Raw genomic sequence first — 10,809 nt, 5'->3', positions numbered from 1 at the left:
CAACATGAGGACTGAATGTAGAAATACAATTCAGTGTGCAGTGGACATTAGGGGTTTGGTGGAATAATGGTTTCATTCCTGGGGGTCTCCTAACACACTATTCAAAACAAAAATAAGCCAATTGCCACCAGACACTCGGACCTGATCTACCTGCTAAAGACAGTCCTCCAGGGTCTTCTGCTCAGGACAACCTGGGCACCAGTGGCATATGAGAGATGACTGGGGCATAATCAGGACAGTCCCCTGTTGTGGATCCAAGGGTGAGGGCCAAAGGAGAGGGTGGAAGAACTTGCTAGGGAAATCCAGCGCCCAGGGAGACGTGCGGAGGAAGGAGGGCTGAGCCAAGGCAAAACGTAATTTTGGAATGAATTTTGCATTAGGTTTTCTCCCGCTGCCACCTTATTCTAAAGCAATTCACTTCACTGTGTGTATTGCAAACAGCTTTGGAAAGAGCCATTTAAGGACGGGGGAAGCCACACCTTCCGGACTAAGGTTCACCTCACCCTCTTCATCATCCCCCGTCCTTCACCTTTGGTGGGCTGGAAGTCCTCGCGCCACTTCTGGGGACTTTGGGTGGGTGGGTGGAGACTTAGGACCTGAAGGCAGAGAAAGGCGGCTCAGGAGGACTAGGGTGGGTCCTTGGCGCGCGGCGCTGCGTCCTCCGGTGCTAGTGCCTGGGACACTGGTCCCCACGGGCCGACTCCTGGGCCCTCGCCAGGGGCCCAGCACGGAGACCCCGGGAGGCCTGGCCGGGGCCGGCAGTCTGCATTAGCTCGCGAAACAGCAGCTCCGGGGCTCACAGGGGTGTCGATCAGCACTCCCCGGAACCCCCCTCCTTGATCCAAATCGAGTCCTCGGGCTCGAAGCGCAGCGACAGGCGCGGTCCAACGGACGCGGGGAGGGACTGGCGCTCCTCCCCAGCCCTTAACTGCCCGCGGGGAACGAGGCCCGGGGAGTGTCCCTCCAGATCCGTCTGAACGTTGCCGGGGGCCGGGGCCAGGAGCGCGTCCCGGGCTTTCCCTGGGGAAACTCCTCCCCCCACGCCCCCGCCCTGCCCGGACCCGCCCCTCTGGAGCCGCAGCTCGGGCTCGTCCCCTCCCCCTGCCCAAGGTGACCCGGGACCTGCACTTGGGGGTCGCCCTGGGCATTTGGATACCGCCTCCCGGGATTAAAGCGAGATCCGGGGAGAGTAGAGGACTCCCGCGCCGGGCAGAAGAGACGTGAGCTTGGTCGGAAGCGGAGAAGGAGGAGGAGGAGGAGGAGGAGGAAGGGCGAGGGGCGGGAGCGCCGGGCCCCGCGAGGCGCAGGTAAGCGGCTCTGGGCCCCGTCTGCGACTCGGGATCCCCGCGCAGGACCGAGCGCCCTCAGCTTCCCGGGCGCTGGGTGGCAGTGACAGCAGGTGAAGCCAGGTGTGCGCGGCGCGAGCGCGGCAGGTGCGGGACGCGCGGGGCTGAGCCCGGGACAACCCGTCCGTGGGAGCGGCGAGGGTGCCCTGTGCCGGGGACCCCCTAGCGCGGCGCTCGGAGGCCCCCGGCGGCCCCGCGGGCATCCCCGGCTGGGCAGGTGGCCTGGGGCGTCCCGGGCCGGTTCGGAGCAGAGGGCGCCTCGGGTGGATCCCCTCGGTCGGAACCGGCTCCTGCCCCACCTGCCCTCTGCGGCGCGGAGCTGGGGGCCGGGGGCTCGGGGGCGCGCCTTTTCCCTCCGGGGACCGGGAAGAGGGGGATTTTCGATGCGTTTCTTTGTTTCGCGAAAATCTCTGCAGCCCCGGAGTGTTACCTGAACTCCCTCTGCTCCTTGGTTACCTCCCGAAGTGGGAGAAACTGGAAACTCGCTGAGATTCCGGGAGCGATACGCCCGGCGCGGCGGGGACGGCGGGGACGCGGGGACAGGCTCCCGGACGGCCCCCGGGCGAGGCGCGGACGGCCCGGCGGCCCCGGGGGAAGGACTGCCCGCAGCCAGGGCCCCAGCGCGGCGACCCGGAGGCGGCCATCAGCGCCGGCCACCTGGGCACCGGGCACCCGCAGGAACCGGCCGGGCGGACTGGTCCTGGCCCGTGGGCGGCGCTGCCTGCCGGGGGGAAGGCCGGACCTCCGGGGAGAAGGCCGGACCCCCGGGGAGGAGGCCGGACCCTCCGGGGAGGAGGCCGGACCCCCGGGGAGGAGGCCGGACACCGGGGAGAAGGCCGGACCCTCCGGGGAGGAGGCCGGACCCCCGGGGAGGAGGCCGGACCCCCGGGGAGGAGGCCGGACACCGGGGAGGAGGCCGGACCCTCGGGGAGGAGGCCGGACACCGGGGAGAAGGCCGGACCCCCGGGGAGAAGGCCGGACACCGGGGAGAAGGCCGGACACCGGGGAGGAGGCCGGACCCTCCGGGGAGGAGGCCGGACCCCCGGGGAGAAGGCCGGACCCCCGGGGAGAAGGCCGGACACCGGGGAGGAGGCCGGACCCCCGGGGAGGAGGCCGGACCCTTCGGGGAGGAGGCCGGACCCCCGGGGAGAAGGCCGGACCCCCGGGGAGAAGGCCGGACACCGGGGAGAAGGCCGGACCCCCGGGGAGAAGGCCGGACACCGGGGAGGAGGCCGGACCCCCGGGGAGGAGACCGGACCCCCGGGGAGGAGGCCGGACCCCCGGGGAGGAGGCCGGACCCCCGGGGAGAAGGCCGGACACCGGGGAGGAGGCCGGACCCCGGGGAGGAGGCCGGACACCGGGGAGAAGGCCGGACCCCCGGGGAGGAGGCCGGACCCCCGGGGAGGAGACCGGACCCCCGGGGAGGAGGCCGGACCCCCGGGGAGGAGACCGGACCCCCGGGGAGGAGGCCGGACCCCCGGGGAGGAGGCCGGACCCCCGGGGAGGAGGCCGGACCCCCGGGGAGAAGGCCGGACACCGGGGAGGAGGCCGGACCCCCGGGGAGAAGGCCGGACACCGGGGAGGAGGCCGGACCCCCGGGGAGGAGACCGGACCCCCGGGGAGGAGGCCGGACCCCCGGGGAGGAGGCCGGACCCCCGGGGAGGAGGCCGGACCCCCGGGGAGGAGGCCGGACCCCCGGGGAGAAGGCCGGACACCGGGGAGAAGGCCGGACCCTCCGGGGAGGAGGCCGGACCCCCGGGGAGGAGGCCGGACCCCCGGGGAGGAGGCCGGACCCCCGGGGAGAAGGCCGGACACCGGGGAGAAGGCCGGACCCTCCGGGGAGGAGACCGGACCCCCGGGGAGGAGGCCGGACCCCCGGGGAGAAGGCCGGACACCGGGGAGAAGGCCGGACCCTCCGGGGAGAAGGCCGGACCCCCGGGGAGGAGGCCGGACCCCCGGGGAGGAGACCGGACCCCCGGGGAGGAGGCCGGACCCCCGGGGAGGAGGCCGGACCCTCCGGGGAGGAGGCCGGACCCCCGGGGAGGAGGCCGGACCCCCGGGGAGGAGGCCGGACCCCCGGGCGCTTCGCTCCACCGCGTGCCGTCCTGTGGGACTCGGGGCGGTGGCCGAGCTGCCGGGCGCCAGCCTGGCAGTGGGCGCCCCGTCCCCGCCGCACGGCTCCTGCGGCAGAATTGCTTCACCGCCCCAACGTGTGTGTGTCCACGTCTCAGGCCTGGTGGCGGGTGGCTGCCGGAACCGGCTGTGGCCCAGCGTTGGGTGCCGGGTCCTGAACGATGCGACCGAGAGCCGCCCCTCCCGCGGGCGCAGCGCGGCTGCCTCGAATCCCGTCTCGATGCACAAGCCACGGGCCTGGTCAAGGGAAATCCTAGTGGCTCGTTTGGGAGGGAAAGGCCGGCACGGGGGCCAGAGTCGGCCGGTGGGCAGGGTGACAGCGGCTCACTCCTCGCCTCCAACACGCGCGGGGTCCTAGGGCTCAACCACCGAGCCCTGCGGCGCCGCTCCTTGCGCCCCCGGCACTCACTGCGGCCCTGAACCCCTCCAGGAATGGAAATGACAAAGGCTGCGAGCCGGAGTCACGGTGCCTACAAAACCTAAAGCGAGGGGAGGGTTGTTGACTAATTCTGGGACGTCCGCAAGGGTCTCCAGGAAGTGAGAATGGAGCCAACCTCGGCGGGACAAACGGGGGGGGGGGACTGGAGGGGGGGCTGGGAGAGCTTCCAAGGCCCCGGGATCTGGGGGCTGGGGGCTCAGGCACTGAGGGAGCCTCCTCTCCCAGCCCGCAGTTGCTGCTGCTGCTGCGGTTGCTGAGGGAGGGAGGGGTGGAGTGGGTGGCGGGTGGGCCAGGTGATGGAGGAGCCCTCCAAGAATTCACTAGAGTTGCTCAGGCTCTCTCAGCTTTCCCAGAGGTGGGGCCTGCCTGCCTCCCCCCACCCCAGCAGACCGAACCTGCCAATGAGGTTAGAGTGGAAGGAAGGGGCTCCATTGAGCAAGCAAACACTCAATGGGGAGTTGGGGGAGTCCCCTGGGCTGGGACCCCTGAAGACTACCTTCCCTGTCTTTCAAAAACATCAACTGGTGGGCAGCGTGGGCCTATGTTCTGGGCTTGGACATTTGTTTGGTCCCCAGCAACTTCCTTCTTAGTGACACCCTCAAGGTCAGCCTTGTAACAGGGTTGTGTTGTTGCTGGAGCTGCCTTGGAGATTGCCACCTTGAGCCCTGGCTGCCCCGCCCTGGGCTCAGTCACCTTAATTGTAGGAGCAAATTTGGCTCCACGGGTATTATGATAACAGCAAACGTGGATGTGGCGCTTTCTTCCAGCCACACCTGACTGCAAGTTCTTTGTAACATATTGTAGCAGTTGCAAGGTCCTGTGGGGAGAAGGGATGAGGCAACCCCTCTGGCTCTGGGATTGGGTACATACTGTCACTTACCTTTCCTTCCTCCTGGGCTCCTCCAGGACGCTAGAATGTATGGAAACCAGAGAGGAGGAGAAAGAGAAGCTGAGCACAGGCCCCGGAGGGCCCGTGGGAAAGGGGCTTGCCTGACAGAGGAGCCCTGGTGGCAGCCTCGCCTGGGCCTCTGTGCTGCCCACTCCCACTCCCAGTGTGACGGAGCAGAACGCCCAGCACTGCTCAGTGGGCAGTGTGGGGAGGGCTGACTTCCCCGGATGCTGCTGCTGAGATGTCCTGTGGGTGACAAAGCCGAGACACACACAGGACGTGATGAGTGTAGGAGAGTCATCATATAAGTGTGCTGACTGTGCCTCTGGGTCCAGCCTGGGCGTGAGGGAGGCAGTCCACCAGCAAACATAAGCCGGGACCCTGGGCTGGCGGCTGTCAGTCACTCTTCCATCTAAACTTGTGGCAGGAGTCCCGGCAGAGCTTTGTAACAATATGGGGTCATTGCCCTGCTTCCAATTGCATCACACACTGAGAGTGGGGAATCTATTTTTCTAAACCTTCCAGAAAATTCCAGGTTTGGAAATTATTGCTCTGGTCTGAGCCTTGGGCATGGAAGCAGAAAGGAAAGGCGACTGGGTCAAGTTAGTGGCTGGTTGGTTTGGGTTACATAAGGATTGGGCTGGATTTGCTGGGGAGGAGGGTCTGGGGGGCATTCAAGACCCCAAGGGCTTTCCCACCTCTGCTCTCTCACTGCTCTGGATTCCCCAGAGTTGTCCCACCTCCCACAACTGCTGAGCTATTGCTGCTCTTCCTGGCCCCACCTTACTTTCCAAGGTGCCTGCCAGGGACCCCTGAGGTTGGGTCTGCCCCAGGATGAGTCAGGTGGTCTCTGGGGGTGGGGTGCAAGGATGTCAGTCACAGGCCTGAAGAGCTGAGATCTGCAGTGGGCTGGGCTTGGTGAGCCCCTTCCTGGCTTGGGGTTGGGGAGCCCCAAAGGTCGTCTAGGGGGAGCTCTGGCTTGCAAGCCCCCTGAGGCAATGGGCCCCTGTTCCATTGACATCCTGGCCCCACGTACACCTGAAGTCCCCAGGACTAGCAGAGGGCTCGTCTGATCACACAGGCAACTCTGCAAGACCGGTTAGAGGAGGAACTTGAGGTCAGGAAAGGAGAAGAGCCTCGCCTGGGACCTGGTTTTTCCCAGCCGCTGGACAATGGTCTGGAGAAGAGGAACTGGATATGGAGACGTGTCAGTGGCAGCAATAGAGGCATCCTGGGAGAAAGGCAGATACTGATTGTTCTGGGGGCTGTCAGCAGTTACTTGAATTGAAAACTGGATTTTGAAGAAGGGAGGTGACCGAAAGGCAAGCTTTTGCTCTTATTAGAGGTGAGCCGGGCGGGGAGCAGGAGGAAAGGACTTACTCTAGGTGAAAACTCCAGGCATTTGGTGTGTGTGTATGAACAGAAGTGAGCTATCAGACATCAGTGAGGGGAGCGGGTGCGGGAGGGCGTGTGAGTGCAGACGTGGGATGAGGAAGATGAAATGTTTGAAGGGCACCCCGTGCTTGCAGTTGTGGAGGCTGAAGGCTGGACGCTCATGCCAGGGGAGAACAGACAAAGGATCGGAGCGCTTGGGGAGGACGGAGAAGAGAGGATGTGGCCGTGGGGATGGCGGGGACATTCGTGAAAACACTTTCCAAATGAGAGATGAACTGGAAGAGAAAACGAAGCCCAGCGTTTATTCTGCTTGTTTGTATGTGGCCTGAGCCCCAGTGTCAGGTTCCTTTTAAGGTCACTGCCTTCCTAGGGGCCTTTCTAGGAGAGCACCGCACTTGACCTCATGTCAGCCCTTGATCTGAACGGTGCACATGGAGCCTGGGTTTTCTAGGCACCGTGGGTCTGGAGTTCATTCTTCAAGTTTCTGACCACAGAGAATAAATAAAAGATCATCATGTCTGGTCTCCTGGCGAAAGCCTCGTTCCGTTCTAGAATATGCTAGGGAAGTGGTCTTCACTACTGGATCAAACATCTTTAGGTTTGAGGAACTGTGTTCTTTCCAAGGCAACCCAGGTGACTTCTGAACTTTCTCGTTGGAAACTTGGTTGCCCTGGGTTAAGTTAAACCCACCTTTCTGATATTTCTGCCCATTTCGATCCTGGTTTCCCCTTTGGATTTACACAGAGTAAACTGAGTCCCTTCTCCACATAACAGCCCCGTAGATACTGGAAGGTGAATCTTAGTGGCTCATTGTGTTATTATTGTGTGCTCATCACGAGTTGGGCACAGTGCTGGGACACTTCCACCTTCATCGTGACAACCACCTTGCTGACTTATTGTCCCCATTTCACAGATCGACTGGGGCAAGTTCTTTACACGTAAGCCAGTGAGTGGTCTTTGCACGTGCCCCCCGGAGGGACCTGGGCCTGCCTGTCCCATTAGACATGCAGTCAGTTTACCACCTGGACCTGTGGGGTCACTGTGACCTCACCTTGGAGTCTGGTTTTGTCCAGGTGCAGGCTTTCCAGCCATCTCTCTCTCTTACATTTCATTCTTACTCATTTGGCTTTTGGAACTCAAAAAAATATTGGCACGGTTTCTTTGTGTGGTACAAAGCTAGATTTAAAAAAATAAAAAAGGACCAGACCCAATTACTGCCCTAAAAAGTTTGTAATCTCGTTGGGACAATGAGGCATTCATAGAGAAAAAAACTTGGTGGTGCAGACAATACCTCTCCTGAGGCGATGCCTCTCTCTCTCCCTCTCCCCGTCTCTGTCTCTCTCTCCCCCACCTCTCTCTCCAGTCACTGTCTGATTGCCTTCTACTTACTATTTATGTCGAACTGTTTCTTGAAATCTACTACTGTCTGTTAACTTTACCAGTGCACGATTTCCCCAACAGGAAACGAGAGCGTCGTTTCTGTAATGTGATTTTGTGCAGTGGCTGAGGCATGAGAGGGGGTCACGCATCATTTGTTGACTGGATAGGGAGTGTGTGTTGGTGTTGCTTGCTTTGGAGTTTGAAGAAGGGACACAGAATCTGAGGTCCAGGAGGGTGGGCCTTGTCAGCCTGTCACACCTTGTCTCACCTGTCTCGCCTCCTGGAGGCACCCAGAGGGCGTCTGCGTGGGAGCGAGCACATGCATGGTGGTACGTGGGGAAGTCAGAGGAGCCTTCCTGATAGGGGACCCCCCTGACCCTGGATGGGACTCTGTGAGTTCATCTGCATTCATTTGGTGGTTTTCAAATTTAATCTCTGGCAAATGTGTTCTGAGATCTCGAGAGGGAAGACACTAAGAGAAGAGACCGTTCTTGTTTGGATACAGCTTCATTGTGTCCTGACGTGCAGGTAGGACACGACCCCAAGTGACTCAGGTGTGACTCAGCTCCCTGAAAGGAAGGCCCACAGTGAACCGAAACAGCCGTGTTCTGTCATGTGATTCATGGGGACAATTGTGGAGCGGGAGCTGGCGGACAACAGGTTGGGGTCAGGGCACATTTGCTCTTCTGCCACTTAAAGGGAACATGCTTCGCTGTCGCTGGCTTTCTGGAAGGAAGGACAACCATCTGTGCCCCGTCAGTGACACGCAGGGACCTCTGTGGCACCGTGTGGCCTCTCTCGCCTTGCTCCTTCCAGAGACCAGTTAGTGAGTTGCTGTCTTATGTGGGTGTGGACACGCCAGCTGTGAAGAGGAGCCGGACCCAGTGTGACCTCCGGGTCTCCTTTCAGACCCAGTTCCATGCAGACATTCTCCCTTCCTTTCTTTTTGGCCAGAGAGATCATAGGCGGCACGCCTCTCGTCCATGGTAGCTCGTCTGGGCAGACTTGGTGTTTTCAGTTCTAAGGTTTTGTGGGCCGGGGATCCCTGGATGAGATAGGTATTGTGCCATTGCTTCTGAATCCTGGGGCTTCTACAGGATAATTCATGGCCGTGCTCCCTGGTGCCTTCCCTTCCAGGCTTCCTTGTCTCACTGTTAGGGATCTTGAATGAACAGGAAGCCTGGATTTTGAGCATCGATTCCTCTTTCCTTTCAGAGCGCTCCTCAAGTGGGAAAGCGGCCAGTGGGATCGAATTTTCATTTCCTGAAACTTCACCCAAACCTATGACTGGTGAGATAGCTCAGAGGCACAGGCCCTGAGAGCAGACAAACCAGAGGGGTGAGAATGTTTGCTCGCTAGGCCAGGACTCTTTTGAAAGTAATCTTAGGAAGGTGACAAGTTTTTTCCTGCTTATACGAGAGGGGAGTTGAGCTCATTGGGCTGATGTCAAGGTTTAGACCGCTCTCTCCTCACAGAGCAGAGGTAGAAAAGGTATATTAACACGTGCTAGTTACACCATTTACAGGCTTAAATGGTGTGTGCATATATACGTACGTGTGTATATGTATTTTCTATATAGTGATCCCTCCCTTTCCTATTCCCCAGAAAGGTGTTGACTTTTTTTTTTAAATCTCAAAAATCCTCAACGTTGTCAATATGAACTGGTTCTTATATTTTAACTTTACATGAAGTCGTAAATAAATGATTATCTGGTGTGTTTTGGGGGATGACCGGTTCAACGAGGTTTCCCAAGATGAAAAAACCATATTCATATTTTCATTCATAGCATGTTGTTGTTATTTTTGGTTGAATGAGTCAAATAATGCTGTTGTTCAGGAGACAGCCAGGCAGTGGTGTCCTGGAGCGAGCTCTGCTGCTTTTGGCTTCACTGGATTTTCAGAGCTGGGGGGCTTCACACTAGCAAGTCTGCAAACATGCAAATGCTGCCATCAGCCCCTCCCCCAGCAGGCCGCTCCACAGCTGTGAGCTTTATGATCACTTTTTTTTCATTTCACAAAAATCCATGTAGCACTTACTGTGTGCCAGGCACTAACAGCTTTCCAAGTTTCATCTCATCTCATACCAACAACCCTGTAGCGGGTACTACTTTTATTGCCTTTTGCAGACAAGGAAACTGAGGCACAGAAACGTTCACCGACTTGCCCCAGGCCACAGCTAGTGAGGGGCTGAGCTGGGGTCGGGATCCAGGGACTCGTCCCAGAGGTCACGGGCTTACCCACACGCCATGCTGCCTGCTGCCATTTGCCAGGTGGAAAATGTTCAGACCAGACCTGGCCAGCCTTGAAGCCCAGAGCTCTCTCTTTGGGAATGCAGTCTTGTGGACGGATGATTGCAAAGGCCTGTTCTCGAAGCACTTGTTGGTCATGGCCAGACAGCAGGGGAGGGCTGGTAAACGGCCTCATTTGCTCTTGCAAGGGAGAGTGGTGTCAGATGGGGCTTTCCTACCGAGTTTCCACGTTGCCGTTCTTCTTGATATTACGGTGAACGGCTCACAAACGTCTGTGAACAAATGAACCAGAGCTTTCTTTTCAGTACTGCTAACCTTAGAAATCACCGAAACGGTTAGATCTGAATTTCAGTCTCTTCTAGATTTGGGCTGGTAAATGGAGTAAGGGGGTCAGTGTGAATGTGTTTTGTGGCTTTTTCTCTTTTTTTGCTACATATGTGTTTGTTAAGCATTGGGAAAGTCCATATGGCTTCCTTAAAAAGTCAGGTGTGGCCTCTGGTACTAAGTTCTAGACCCCCCTGCTCAGGGCGGGCTACTCCCAGCCCCATGGACACTGCAGGTGCGAGCGAGGGAGCGTTTGATGGCACCTGCTGTCCCTGGTGCCTGGCACTGAGCTGTCGGCCTGCACCTCTCGTGCAAGCCTCAGCCAATCAAGACACTGCTGATTACTACGTCTGTTTTTGTCTGAGATTCATTATTGCCCAGTGATACCTCCAGGAGGTAGTGCTGCTGGGAGTTCACCCCACGTGTTTGCCCATCTGCAGCTTCTGCTGAACGTGATGGGTGTGTGTGTGTGTCCCATCCCTGGTTTCTCCTGTTGTAACGTGGCGGGTGGCGGGGGACTTGGCTCCTGTGAGAGCCGTGTGGGTGCAACCAGCCCTGAACTCTGAGTTATGAGCGAGTCCCAGGCTCCATTGTGACAAGTTGTGGGGGCCAGGGGGTAGAGGTGAAGGGGCAATGCTGCTGTTCGTTCTGGGGT

At 59.7% G+C, this 10,809-nt stretch overlaps 1 protein-coding gene across 4 annotated transcripts in view; it reads left to right on the top strand.

Annotated features, from left to right (window-relative positions):
- The first annotated feature begins 604 nt into the window (after positions 1–604).
- The window catches only part of TMPRSS2 (transmembrane serine protease 2), a 36,527-nt gene continuing 26,322 nt past the window's right edge, over positions 605–10,809 (top strand). Inside the window, exon 1 of one of the 4 annotated variants that reach the window (XM_081062580.1) lies at positions 605–1,307. The gene's annotated coding sequence lies outside the window, so the exon portion shown is untranslated. Of the gene's footprint in view, positions 1,434–10,809 lie in introns of all 4 variants that reach the window. The other 3 variants (XM_081062582.1, XM_081062581.1, XM_081062583.1) reach the window with 3 other exon arrangements.

Source organism: Rhinolophus hipposideros, assembly GCF_964194185.1.
Source record: "Rhinolophus hipposideros genome assembly, chromosome: 2".
Lineage (NCBI taxonomy): Eukaryota > Metazoa > Chordata > Mammalia > Chiroptera > Rhinolophidae > Rhinolophus > Rhinolophus hipposideros.
The sequence above is the reverse complement of the archived record's forward strand: the minus strand, read 5'-3'. Positions and strand labels throughout refer to the sequence as shown.